The following is a 13,251-nucleotide window of genomic DNA, read 5'->3' as shown; positions in this document are numbered from 1 at the left end:
AACTCCTGACATGTAACGTGGATTCACTTCAAAAGCATTATGCTGAGTGAAAGAAGCCAGACATAAAAACTACGTATATGACCTAATTTAGACAAAATTTTCAAAAGCAAAGTTTGAAGAAAGCAAAACTGTAATGACAGTTATAGCAGATTCATGGTTTCCTAGGGCTAGGAGGGCAGAAGGGCAAGAAAGAGCTTTGGGGCATGTTCAAATGTAGTATATGATGATGGTGGTGGCAACGGGAGGTTTACATTTGTCAAAACCCATCCAATTGTGCATTGGGGTGTACATTTGGGTGAATTCCATTGTATGTAAATTATGTTTCAATAAAACTTTAAAAAATAGAAAACATTTTTTCTTACAGTAAATTTCCCTGAAAAAGTATGACTTTTAGGTGGCGCCCGTAGCTCAAGCGGCTAAGGCACCAGCCACATACAACAGAGCTGGTGGGATCGAATCAAGCCCAGGCCTGCCAAACAATGACAACTACAACCAAAAAATAGCTGGGTGTTGCGGCGGGTGCCTGTAGTCCCAGCTACTCAGGAGGCTGAGGCAAGAGAATCGCTTAAGCCCAGAAGTTGGAGGTTGCTGTGAGCTGTGATGCCACGGCACTCTACCCAGGGTCACAGCTTGAGGCTCTGTCTCAAACAAACAACAACAAAAAAATACTACTTTTAAGTTTTGCATGTAAGTGACCCATGTTGTCTGTTTTAGTAAATAATCTTCATAAATAGGAAATTATTATTTAGAAAATCACAGTGGTACTTTGGGAGGCAGTTCAGGATAAAAAAAGTGATGAAAGGAACTCAGGAGAGCAAACCCTCTCTACCTACTCACAAGTGTGTCTACTGTCTTCCCATGGCAGTGACTCAGAATTTTGGTTCATTTGGTCATTCAGCAAATATTCATGAACCAAATGAACCGTATGCAATTGCCATTTCTGTAGGTCAAACATATCCATAAGCTGGCAATTCCAAATGGCTTAACCTAATACAGAGAAGCTTCTGTGTATCAGGTTATATCCTGGGATCTGGGAATACAGCGTTCCATAAGGAAAGATGCACATTGTATAGGACAGACAATATGTTCATATTCCACCCATAAAAATACTTAGAAATTACTTACAAATTAAGCTCTCCAATAGAAAGATGGCAAAGAATTTTTAAAGGTGTTTACAAAAAAAGAAATACAAACAGCCAAACGCTGAACACAGTGGCCCATGCCTATAACCCTAGCATTTAGGGAGGCCAAGGTGTAAGGATCACTTGAGGCCAGCAGTTCAAGACCAGCCTGAGCAGCATAGAGAGACTCAATCTCTACAAAAAATAGTTGTTTTTGAAAACTGGCCAAGTGTGGTCGCATGCACCTGTAGTTCTAACTATAAGGAGGCTGAGGGAGGAGGCTGGGTTGAGTCCAAGAGTTCGAGGTTGCAGTGACCTCTAATGATACCACTGCACTCTAGCCTGAGCAACATAGCAAGACCCTGTATCAAAAAAAAAAAAAAGGAAAGATGCTTCTTCTCACTTAGAAGAAAAACCAGTTAAATAGGATCTTTAAGGCCTCTTTTAGTTCTAGCGCACTGTGATTCTGAATGCATAGGATTCCATTGGTACATTTTTGCATAGATTTGCTACAGTGCAAAATATTTTAATTTCTAACATAAAGTTTAATAAAATCACTTAAATCTCAGTTACTATATTTCTGATATGAATATCTGGATCTTTTTAAAACCAACTTCATTAGAATCTTTTGGTTGCATATGTCAGAATCCCAACTCAAACTGCTTAAGAAAAAAAGTCAGCAGATGTCTACCACCTCCACACACTCCTACATCCTTAATCTCCCTGTGTTTTGAAACTCTAAATGGGTTCTCTTAGAAATATAAGGGCAGGTACACCTCATTCTCCTGTCCTGCTGGATGAAGAAGCATTAACATCTCATACTTATAAGAAGAACAGCTCTAAGTAGACTAGTTTTAGAGGGCCAGCCATGTTCTCCAGGGACTTCCCAGCAATTGAACATTCTAGTGCTGGAAGTTTCTAGAAGAAAACCTCATGCCTGGCTGAGCTCTGTCTAGTCACATCTCCCTGAAGCACATTAAGAACAGCAACCACGTGTCTAGAATGGCTTATTCCTATTAAGCCTCCAGGTTGTAGGTAATAGTGGTGGTTATATTTTTGTTTACCCAGCCCTCTCATTCACCTTCTTTCTAGGGTCCCTCGCACACTCACACCCTCTCTCTCCATGTGGTCCAGGCAAGCCTGTCAATCACAGCATCTTTACCACTTTTCCCTCCACCATGCCCACAAAAGAATTATGACCCAACATGGTTAGAGTGTTCCTAGGGATGAATGAATGGCTCTAAGGAGACTTATGCTCCTCCTGGAGTAGGTAAACTCAGAATGAGAACGTGGGCTACTGGTGGCCAAAGAAAGCCATTTGCCACAGGAGACGATAAGGTGAGAAATAGGGAGGCAGAGCCAGAGATGATGAGGGAAACAGAGAACTATGCAAATGACAGTCGTGAAGCTTGTTCTACCATTGGATTTCCTAGATATACAAACCAATAAACTCTCTTTTCACTGATCAGCTTAAATCCGTTTTCTTCATTTACAATATAATGGCTCCACCTGATGGGTACCTCACACTTGTAAGGTGGCTCCCACAGACCTCAGTACTTTAAGCAATCTTCCTCTTGTCTGCTAAGCCACCATCTTCTACTCTCTTGGGAGTGAGTGAGTGTGTGTGTACTTAGGATTATCAAAGGATTTCAATAACAACAAAGAACCTATATTTGCTTATTTCAAGAATTCATCTTTCACTGTCACCACCCAGTCAGGTTCTTTGCCTGCTGCATAGCAGGAAGCCAGTCGTGGAGACAGCAGGGATTGCCGCAGAGGAGTTTAATATTGCAGAGAGCAACCAAGGAGATAGGAGGAATTCCTCATATCTGTCTCCCCAAGGATTTGGGGGCCAGGGTTTTTAAAGGTATTTTGGTGGACAAAGGGCCAGGAAAATGGGTCTGCTGATTGGCCGGGGAGGAACTCGGAGGGCTGGGAATCAGAAATTATCTTCTTGCACTGAAACAGTTCCTGGGTAGAGGGCACAAGACCTGCTGAGTCAGTTCCCATGTCTGGTTACTGTTCTAGTTGGTATCAACTGGTCCCCACATGCAGAGTGTGGGAAATATCTCAAAGCTCAGTCCTGGGTTTTGCAACAGCGATATTATCTTTAGAAGTGATTAAGGAAGTTACCGATCTTGTGACAGTCGGGGATATATGACTCCTAAGCAGTATGCAGTATAGGAAGGCTAACAGTGAAACAATGGCTCGTTAACCGTCAGCTGCGTCCACATGTCTGTGGAATTCAGATTTCTGCCACAGTTCATGCCTTATGGCCCTACATTACTTTAATATGGGCAGTTCCATCGCTTCTAAAAAATGATTTTAAACACACATACACACTTTGTTTCTGTTGTGTCCACGGATCCATGGATTCGTTCTGACACTAAACATTCCTTTCCATTCTAGCATTTAGTATAGAGCCAGTTTCAGCAAATTCAGAGTAGCAGATTCTTCACTTAAAAAATATATTTGTTTCTTTCTGAGGAGTTCATAGTTTTCTTTATAGAGGTCCTTCACCTCCTTCGTTAGGTATATTCCTAGGTATTTCATTTTCTTTGAAACTATGGTGAAGGGAGTTGTGTCCTTAATTAGCTTCTCATCTTGACTGTTATTGGTGTATACAAAGGCTACTGACTTGTGGACATTGATTTTATATCCTGAAACATTACTGTATTTTTTGATGACTTCTAGGAGTCTTGTGGTTGAGTCTTTGGGGTTCTCTAAGTATAAGATCATGTCGTCAGCAAAGAGGGAGAGTTTGACCTCCTCTGCTCCCATTTGGATTCCCTTTATTTCCTTGTCTTGCCTAATTGTATTGGCTAGAACTTCCAGCACTATGTTGAATAGTAAAGGTGACAGAGGACAACCTTGTCTGGTTCCAGTTCTAAGAGGAAAAGCTTTCAGTTTTACTCCATTCAGTAAAATATTGGCTGTGGGTTTGTCATAGATAGCTTCAATCAGTTTTAGAAATGTGCCACCTATGCCTATACTCTTCAGTGTTCTAATTAGAAAAGGATGCTGGATTTTATCAAATGCTTTTTCTGCATCTATTGAGAGGATCATGTGATCTTTATTTTTGCCTCTGTTAATATGGTGGATAACGTTTATGGACTTGCGTATGTTAAACCAGCCTTGCATCCCTGGGATGAAGCCTACTTGATCATGATGAATGACTTTTTTGATGATAAGCTGTAATCTATTGGCTAGGATTTTGTTGAGAATTTTTCCATCTATATTCATGAGTGAGATTGGTCTGAAATTCTCCTTTTTGTTCGGGTCTTTTCCTGGTTTTGGTATCAGGGTGATGTTTGCTTCATAGAATGTGTTGGGGATATTAACAAATGGAAGAACATACCATGCTCATGGATGGGAAGAATCAACATTGTTAAAATGTCTATACTTCCCAAAGCAATCTACCTATTCAATGCCATTCCTATCAAAGTACCTACATTGTACTTTCAAGATTTGGAAAAAATGATTCTGCATTTTGTATGGAACCAGAAAAAACCCCGTATAGCTAAGGCAGTTCTTAGTAACAAAAATAAAGCTGGGGGCATCAGCATACCAGATTTTAGTCTGTACTACAAAGCCATAGTGCTCAAGACAGCATGGTACTGGCACAAAAACAGAGACATAGACACTTGGAATCGAATTGAACACCAAGAAATGAAACTAACATCTTACAACCACCTAATCTTCGATAAACCAAACAAGAACTTACCTTGGGGGAAAAACTCCCTATTCAGTAAATGGTGTTGGGAGAACTGGATGTCTACGTGTAAAAGACTGAAACTGGACCCACACCTTTCCCCACTCACAAAAATTGATTCAAGATGGATAAAGGACTTAAATTTAAGGCATGAAACAATAAAAATCCTCAAAGAAAGCATAGGCAAAACACTGGAAGATATTGGCCTGGGGGAAGACTTCATGAAGAGGACTGCCATGGCAATTGCAACAACAACAAAAATAAACAAATGGGACTTCATTAAACTGAAAAGCTTCTGTACAGCTAAGGAGACAATAACCAAAGCAAAGAGACAACCCACACAATGGGAAAGGATATTTGCATATTTTCAATCAGACAAAAGCTTGATAACCAGGATCTATAGAGAACTGAAATTAATCCACATGAAAAAAGCCAACAATCCCTTATATCAACGGGCAAGAGACATGAATAGAACTTTCTCTAAAGACGACAGACGAATGGCTAACAAACACATGAAAAAATGTTCATCATCTCTATATATTAGAGAAATGCAAATCAAAACATCCCTGAGATATCATCTAACCCCAGTGAGAATGGCCCATATCACAAAATCTCAAAACTGCAGATGCTGGCGTGGATGTGGAGAGAAGGGAACACTTTTACATTGCTGGTGGGACTGCAAACTAGTACAACCTTTCTGGAAGGAAGTATGGAGAAACCTCAAAGCACTCAACCTAGACCTCCCATTTGATCCTGCAATCCCATTACTGGGCATCTACCCAGAAGGAAAAAAATCCTTTTATCATAAGGACACTTGTACTAGACTGTTTATTGCAGCTCAATTTACAATCGCCAAAATGTGGAAACAGCCTAAATGCCCACCAACCCAGGAATGGATTAACAAGCTGTGGTATATGTATACCATGGAATACTATTCAGCCATTAAAAAAAATGGAGACTTTACATCCTTCGTATTAACCTGGATGGAAGTGGAAGACATTATTCTTAGTAAAGCATCACAAGAATGGAGAAGCATGAATCCTATGTACTCAATCTTGATATGAGGACAATTAATGACAATTAAGGTCATGGGGGGGAAGCAGAAAGAGGGAAGGAGGGAGGGGGGTGGGGCCTTGGTGTGTGTCACACTTTATGGGGGCAAGACATGATTGCAAGAGGGACTTTACCTAACAATTGCAATCAGTGTAACTGGCTTATTGTACCCTCAATGAATCCCCAACAATAAAAAAAAAAAAAAAAAATATATATATATATATATTTGTTTCTGACAAGTTTGTTGACAATTGCTATACTTGAATTTAGCAATTAAAAAAAAATTATCTGACTGTTCCTGTGAGTCAGGAGTCCAGCAGTTCTGACCTGGGCAGTTCTACCTCAGCTTCTCTGACAAGGCTGCAGTCAAGGTGTCTCCCAGGCTGTGGTCACCTGGAGGCTTGCCTGGAGAGGGATTTGCTTCTGCGCTTACCCTTACAGCTGTTGGCGTATCAGTTCCTCCCTACGCCAGCCTCTCCACAGGCTGCCTCACAAGACAGCAGCTGGCTCTGCCCAGACTGAGCGACTGAAGAGTGGAGGAGTGAGCCGGCACCCCCCAGACAGAGGCGCAGGCTTTTAATAACCTAATCTCAGAAGTGTCCATCTGTCACTTTCACCAGGGTTTTCTGTTAGAAACGAGCCACTAAACTCAGTGCCTGTAGCTCAGCGGCTAAGGCACCAGCTGCGTACACTGGAGCTGGGTTGGAATCCAGCCCGGGCCTGCCAAACAACAATGACAACTACAACCAAAAAATAGCTGGGCATTGTGATGGACACCTGGAGTCCCAGCTATTTGAGAGGCTGAGGCAAGAGAATCACTTAAGCCCAAGAGTTTGAGGTTGCTGTGAGCTGTGACAGCACAGCACTCTACTGAGGGTGACTTAGTGAGACTCTCCCTAAAAAAAAAAAAAAAGAAAGAAAAGAAAAAGAAACAAGCCACTAAATCCAGCCCACACTGAGGAATTAAGTGCCATCTCTTCAGGAGCTGCAAAGAATTTGTAAACATATCTTTTCTTTTTCTTTTTTTTGCAGACAAGTTCCTGCTCTGTCACCAGGGCTCGAGCACAATGATGCAATAAGAACTCACTGTAACCTCCAATCCCTGGGCTCAAGAGATCCTCCCGCCTCAGCCAGCCTGGAGTGCGGAGGACTACAGGGACATGCCACCACACTCGGCTCATTTTTTAAGATTTTGAAGAGATGGAGTCTCATTATGTTGCCCAGGCTGGTGGAATATATCTTTGAAACCACCACACAAATGTTGAAGGCGCTGGCTTCCCCAAAGAAAACCTGAGTTCTAAAATACAATCTTTTTGTTAAAGGCTAAACTAAGAAGGCCTAAAATGAGATGGAGGGTGGATGAGGGAGGGCAGCAGGAGTCGGGAGGAAACTATTCCAGGCTGAGAAGTGCTATGTCGGCCACATGTCCCTCCACACTGCAAAAGCTACCCTTAATGGTTTTAAACAAGAAAATCGCCGTGGGCTTTCAACTTTTAAAATGGGAATTAGAAAGCTCCTACTAATACAATTCAGTAGATCTATGAATTAAAATCGAGCCATGTGATTACAGTCGGTAGGAAAATGACGTGCAAGCATGTTGATTGATTGGAGTTACAAACTATCATCCTCAGGCCAATGGCATAAATGGGGGGAGGGTTTCTCAACTCCATAAGCAGCACAACTGCAGAGGCGTGGAAGAGCTGTCCTTAGCTCAGGTGCTCACCACCTCTGCTCCCTATGCTCCTGCCATCCCTGGGACTCCTGGAAGGTAGAGTCTTGTCCCGTCCCTTTCACCTCTTCTATTCCTTAAGGATCCCCATGCAGAGCTCTCCTTGCCCCTAAACTTCTCAGACACTTAGTGATGTATATCATTCATTTGGCGATGAATCAGAGATCCTCTGATTAACTATTCTACTTTTGAAAGATTTTAAAATCACAATTGTTTGATTTTTTCACTTGTGAATGCTTTTTATCGGTAGTCCCTCCCTTTAGATCAGTGGTTCTCAACCTTCCTAATGCCGCAATGTATTTTCATTGCTAAAAAGGGGTTGTAACCCATGGGTTGAGAACTGCTGCTGTAGATGCTTTAAGGGCATGACTTTCCCCTAGACCAAGGGTGTCAACCTTGGCTGCACATTAGACCCACCTGGAAATATCTTCCATTCCTAGATTCAATACGGAAATTAAAAGAGAATACTGAATCAGTTTCAGTGAACTAGGAGTGACAGTTTTACTTCCAAGAGGGAAGTCTTTTTTTTTTTTTTTTTTGCAGGTTTTCGGCTGCGGCTGGGTTTGAACCCACCACCTCCGGCATATGGGGCCGGCGCCCTACTCCTTTGAGCCACAGGCGCTGCCCGGGAAGTCTTTTCTATGGTCCAGAAGCCTCCTTATCACCTGGGAGCTTGTTAGGAATACAGAATCCCAGGTCTTGGGCCTGAGTTAAAACCTGCAGTTTAACAAGATTCCCAGGTGTTCACGTGCCCACTGAAGTTTGAGAGGCACTGACCGGCAGGGCCTCCTCTGCCAGGCCAACGTGGGGATTCAGCACCCGGACTCTGCTGTCCGCCTCCTTTACCCCCAGGCTGAAGGACTGTGCATCCATGGCTGGCCTCTGGGAGCTGCCGTGCTCGACTGGTGCCTTTTGACTTTGCAAGGCCTCCCCAGGGTCATCTTAACCCTATAACCTAGATTTAAAGAAGAGAAGGAAGGAAGAAAAAGAGAAGAAAAGAGGAGAAGAAAAAAAGAAAAACCACACTTGAGGAGAAATCAACAAACGAACTGTGGCAACATGAAGAACCAGAATAGACAACTTGCCCCAGGGAATCACAATGGATCTACAGCAGAAAATTCCAGCAGATGCTGGCGTGGACGCAGAGAGGAAGGAACAACCACACACTGTTGGTGGGACTGTAAGCTAATACAATCCCAATGGGAAGTAGTATGGAGAGTCCTTAAAGAGCTAAAAGTAGACCTATTTCATCCTGAAATCCCACTGCTAGGAATTTATTTTATTATCATTATTTTTTTAATTTATTTTTGAGACAGAGTCTCACTATGTTGCCCTCGGTAGAGTGCCGTGGTATCATAATTCACAGCAACCTCAAACTCTTGGGCTTAAGCGCTTCTCTTGACTCAGCCTCCCAAGTAGCTGGGACTACAGGTGCCTGCCACAACACCCGACTATTTTTTTGTTGTTGTTGCAGTTGCCATTGTTGTTTAGCTGGCCTGGGCCAGGTTCGAACCTGGCAGCCTTGGTGCATGTGGCTGGTGCCATAACCACTGTGCTACGGGTGCCAAGCCTACTGCTAGGTATTTAACACCTGCACCTGAATGTTTATAGCAGTACCATTCACAATTGCAAAGTTGCAGAAACAACCCAGGTGCTCTTCAATACGTGAATGGATAAATAAATTGTGGAATAAGTATACTATGGAATATCACTCAGCCATTAAAAAGATGGAGATTTCATATCTTTTTTAATAACCTGGATCGAACTGGAGACCATTCTCTTAAGTATAGAAGAATGGAAAAACAAACATGCTTGGACTCTATGCTAAACTGGAGTTAGTAGATCATCACCTTAATGCTCACATGTGAAAATAAAGTTCAAGTTGGAGGGAGGAGGGTTAGGGATGGGTAAATTCCCACCTAAGGAGTGCGTTGTGCAGGTAGATTGCAGAACTCCTGGGTGGAGGACACAACAACTTGAACTTTAACCTTACAAAACCAAATCATATGAGCCCCCATAATAATCTGGAAACAAAAGTTAAAAAAAAGTTTGAAAAGCACTAATTTAAACCTTCCTAGTAAGCCTCTTTTTGTCACTTTGCATATTCACTAGCTTCTTTAACAGCTAGTGACAAAAGAAGGTACTGGCAGATTACTGCTTCAAAGCACAGCCAGAAGCGGCGGAATACATTATTCATTATTCATTATTATTCATTCATTTGTTCCACAAATGCCTGTTCAGATGTAGGGCTAATGCCTACGGTTGTGCAGACTATGCACAACATCTAAGGAAATATCATTCACATTCTAGACATTTTATATTTGTATTTTATTGCTTCAATTTTCTAGCAGATGGCAGCACAGTGTCTTGTCGTAACACAGTCAATATACATAAGTTTTAGCTGGATGAAAGTTCTTTAGGAGGTGCTTTAGGAGGAGTGACTTTTTCTATTCAAAGGTTCCCTATGGGCTAGATGTCACCATCATGAGAGCCAGGACCCAAGGACACAGCAGTGAACCAGAGAGGCCATATTAACTATTTCTCATTTTATATAATTTATTTGTTAGTGTTTGTGAAAAATTACAATATGGTAGTTTTCAAACAATTCAATGTGCATGGTACATTTTATTTCTACTGTGTAATCCATAGTCTATAACTTTAAGGTTCAATATCACAAAGCTTGCATTTTTGCCTTCACAAAGTTCATTATGAATCTTGGAACACAATCTCTAATTACAATATTTTTTACGGAGAAATCCCAGCCACTTTTGAGCTTTATATCTTATGGTATAGTTTCCAAGTACACCATTATAGCAAAAGAAAAACTCTCTCTACTTCTCTCAATATTTTATAATTCCACAGAACCTTGGAGGCAGATATTACAGGCTTGGTCTCCATTGTTGTAAAACAATTTCTTTTATACCTCTTTTTCTTCTTAAGTTTCTTTGCACCCTAATGGAATGCTCTGACATGGTTACAAGTTTGAGGGCAGAGAAGCTGACAAAGACTTATGAACAGAGATGCTAAGGGCAGCATAATTTGTGACAGCTAAGGAAGCATTTTTGATTTCAAACAAAATACAAATGATCAAATAAATCACTACACATTCAAACATTAAAAGTTAAAAACTATCAATCTAAAGGATAATAAATATCATAGGGAATACATTCATGTAATATGTTAAGTAAAAAAGATTCAAGAGATTAAGGAAAAAATTCACAGAGTGCAAAAACACATGCACAGTCTAACATGAATGTCCCCTAATTCCTGGCTACCTTGTCCGTCTATGGACTAGCATCACAGCAACGTGTAGAGCTTGTTAGAAATGTAGAATTTTAGGCCGGGGCCGGTGGCTCATGCCTATAATCCTAGCATTCTGGAACGCCACGCCAGAGCTAGACCCCATCTCTACTACAAATAGAAAAAACTAGTTGGGTGTCATGGAGGGCACCTGCAGTCCCAGCTACTCGGGAGGCTAAGGCAAAAGAATCACTTGAGCCCAAGAGTTAGGTTGCTGTGAGCTACGTTGCCACATCACTCTACCAAGGGGGACAGTGTGAGACTCTGTGTCCAAAAAAAAAAAAACGAAAGAAAAGAACTGTAGAATTTTAGGGTCCACTCCACGCCCCCTGAATCAGAAGCTTCAGGTGACTCTTAGTCACATTAAAGTCTGAGAGGCATCACCCAGGCCTTGTCGACTTTGGGAAACAGTGTTGGTTCACTTTAGTAACTTGAACCAAAGTTTATTCATTATTAGAACCCACCTAACTAGCATGAGACCACAGCCCGCCTCCAAACACACGTGCAGTGTCTCAAAGGCGTAGCCACAGTATAAACTCAGGCCCTAGGGCGGTGGCTTTACTTCCCCCTTAACATTCCCATGGGAAAATGGTCTTGGATAATAATGATTATTTGACAATTATGTCAAAGAAAGGAGGACCCATTTCTTTCTCCCTGACAATCTCACGGACTGGGCCTTGTATGTCACCTTCGCCCGTGTCATTTTCCTTTCTGCTCCCTCCTCTCTCACACGGCCTCTCCTCTTCTACTGGAGAATCCTGAGAAGAATCAAGAAGTAACCTAGTGTCCCAGGGTTAGAAGAAACAGCTGTACACTCACGTGCCATGACAGATACTCTAACAGAAAGCAGCACTGGTGCTCTCCCACCCCTCCACGCTGGCCCTGAACATCATTGTTTCTCAGTTACCCCACTGGCCACTTTGCTCCTGTGCTAATCTTGCTGATGTGACCCATTCTGGTCTGCTGCTGGCTACACATTCCCCTCTGACCACTGCCCGCTTGGTCAGACCAGTTCCCCCTGGACCTGAGACTCTATAAGGTCACTACTCATATCATGGTTCCCAAGTTACGTGCCTCTGCCCACTTACACTTCACGCCTCAAGGCAATGGTTGCTGGTGTACTCCAGAGCAGCGATCTGGGCCCTGGGGCTTTCCATCCTCCTGATTGGCATCACCAGCCTTCTCCACACTACAGATCCCATGTGCCTACCAAGAAGGAACAATGGGAGAAGAGGTGAGTTTAAGCAGAAATTAGACAAGGGAAAAGGTATTCAGGACTAGAGAACATTTCTCCCGAGAGTTTCCCAGTAAAAAGAACTGCCTGGTTATATTCAAGTATGAAGTATATAATATAACAGAAGAGCCGGATAATGGATGTTAGGACACATACGGTCTTGTCCTAGTTCTTTATGTGACCTTTGGAAAGTTATTCTCAGATCTTTCATTTCCCTCTTTAGAGGCCAAGCACAGTGGCTCACGCCTGTAATCCTAGCACCTTGGGAGGCTGAGGTGGATGGATTGCTTGGGGTCAGGAGTTTGAGACCAGCCTGAACAAGAGCGAGACCCCATCTCTAAAAATAGCCAGGCGTTGTGGTAGGTGCCTGTAGTCCCAACTACTCAGGAGGCTGAGGCAAGAGGATCGCTTGAGCCCAAGAGTTTGAGGTTGCTATGAGCTATGATGCCACAGCACTCTACTGAGGGCAACAAGGTAAGACTATCTAAAAAAAAATTCCCCCTTTATAGAATGGTGGGTAAAACTATTTGCACAGCCTACCTCCAAGTTCTGATCAAGTTAAAAGGAGATAATGTTTGGAAATTGACTTTGAAATTTGTAAGATGTAGCATTAGGACCCATAATACACAGCACCCTTGGGAAAAAAAAATATCCTGCTTCTGACACTGGCCTCGAAAAATTCCACACCTGGACACCTGGTGGATCCCACAAGTCAGTACTTTATATTACAAAGTCAAGAGTAACCTTGAAATCCAACATTATGTTAGAGAGGAATCCACAGCTGCCACCTGGTAGGGGAAATTGAGGGTGTTTAGAAAGAATAAAATGTTTATTGTGGGGGGGGGGGGAAATAGCATTCTGTTCTATAAACATTCCATAAAACAATATCCACAATTTGTTTTCTCAAATCTATGCAGTTTCTCAGATCCTGAATACAGGAAGTTTTTGCATTTCATAATGAACTGTTGATTCTACATAAAGTTGTAGCAAAATAAATATACAATCTAATGACTTTGTTGATTTGGTTAACTTAGCTGGAGGCATCCTCGACTCCATCATTACAATCCATTTCTCGTGTTCCTTGGCTTTGTGGACTCTTTCA

The sequence above is a fragment of the Nycticebus coucang genome, chromosome 3 (assembly GCF_027406575.1).
Source record: "Nycticebus coucang isolate mNycCou1 chromosome 3, mNycCou1.pri, whole genome shotgun sequence".
NCBI classification, from domain to species: domain Eukaryota; kingdom Metazoa; phylum Chordata; class Mammalia; order Primates; family Lorisidae; genus Nycticebus; species Nycticebus coucang.
This window is presented reverse-complemented; position numbering follows the sequence as displayed.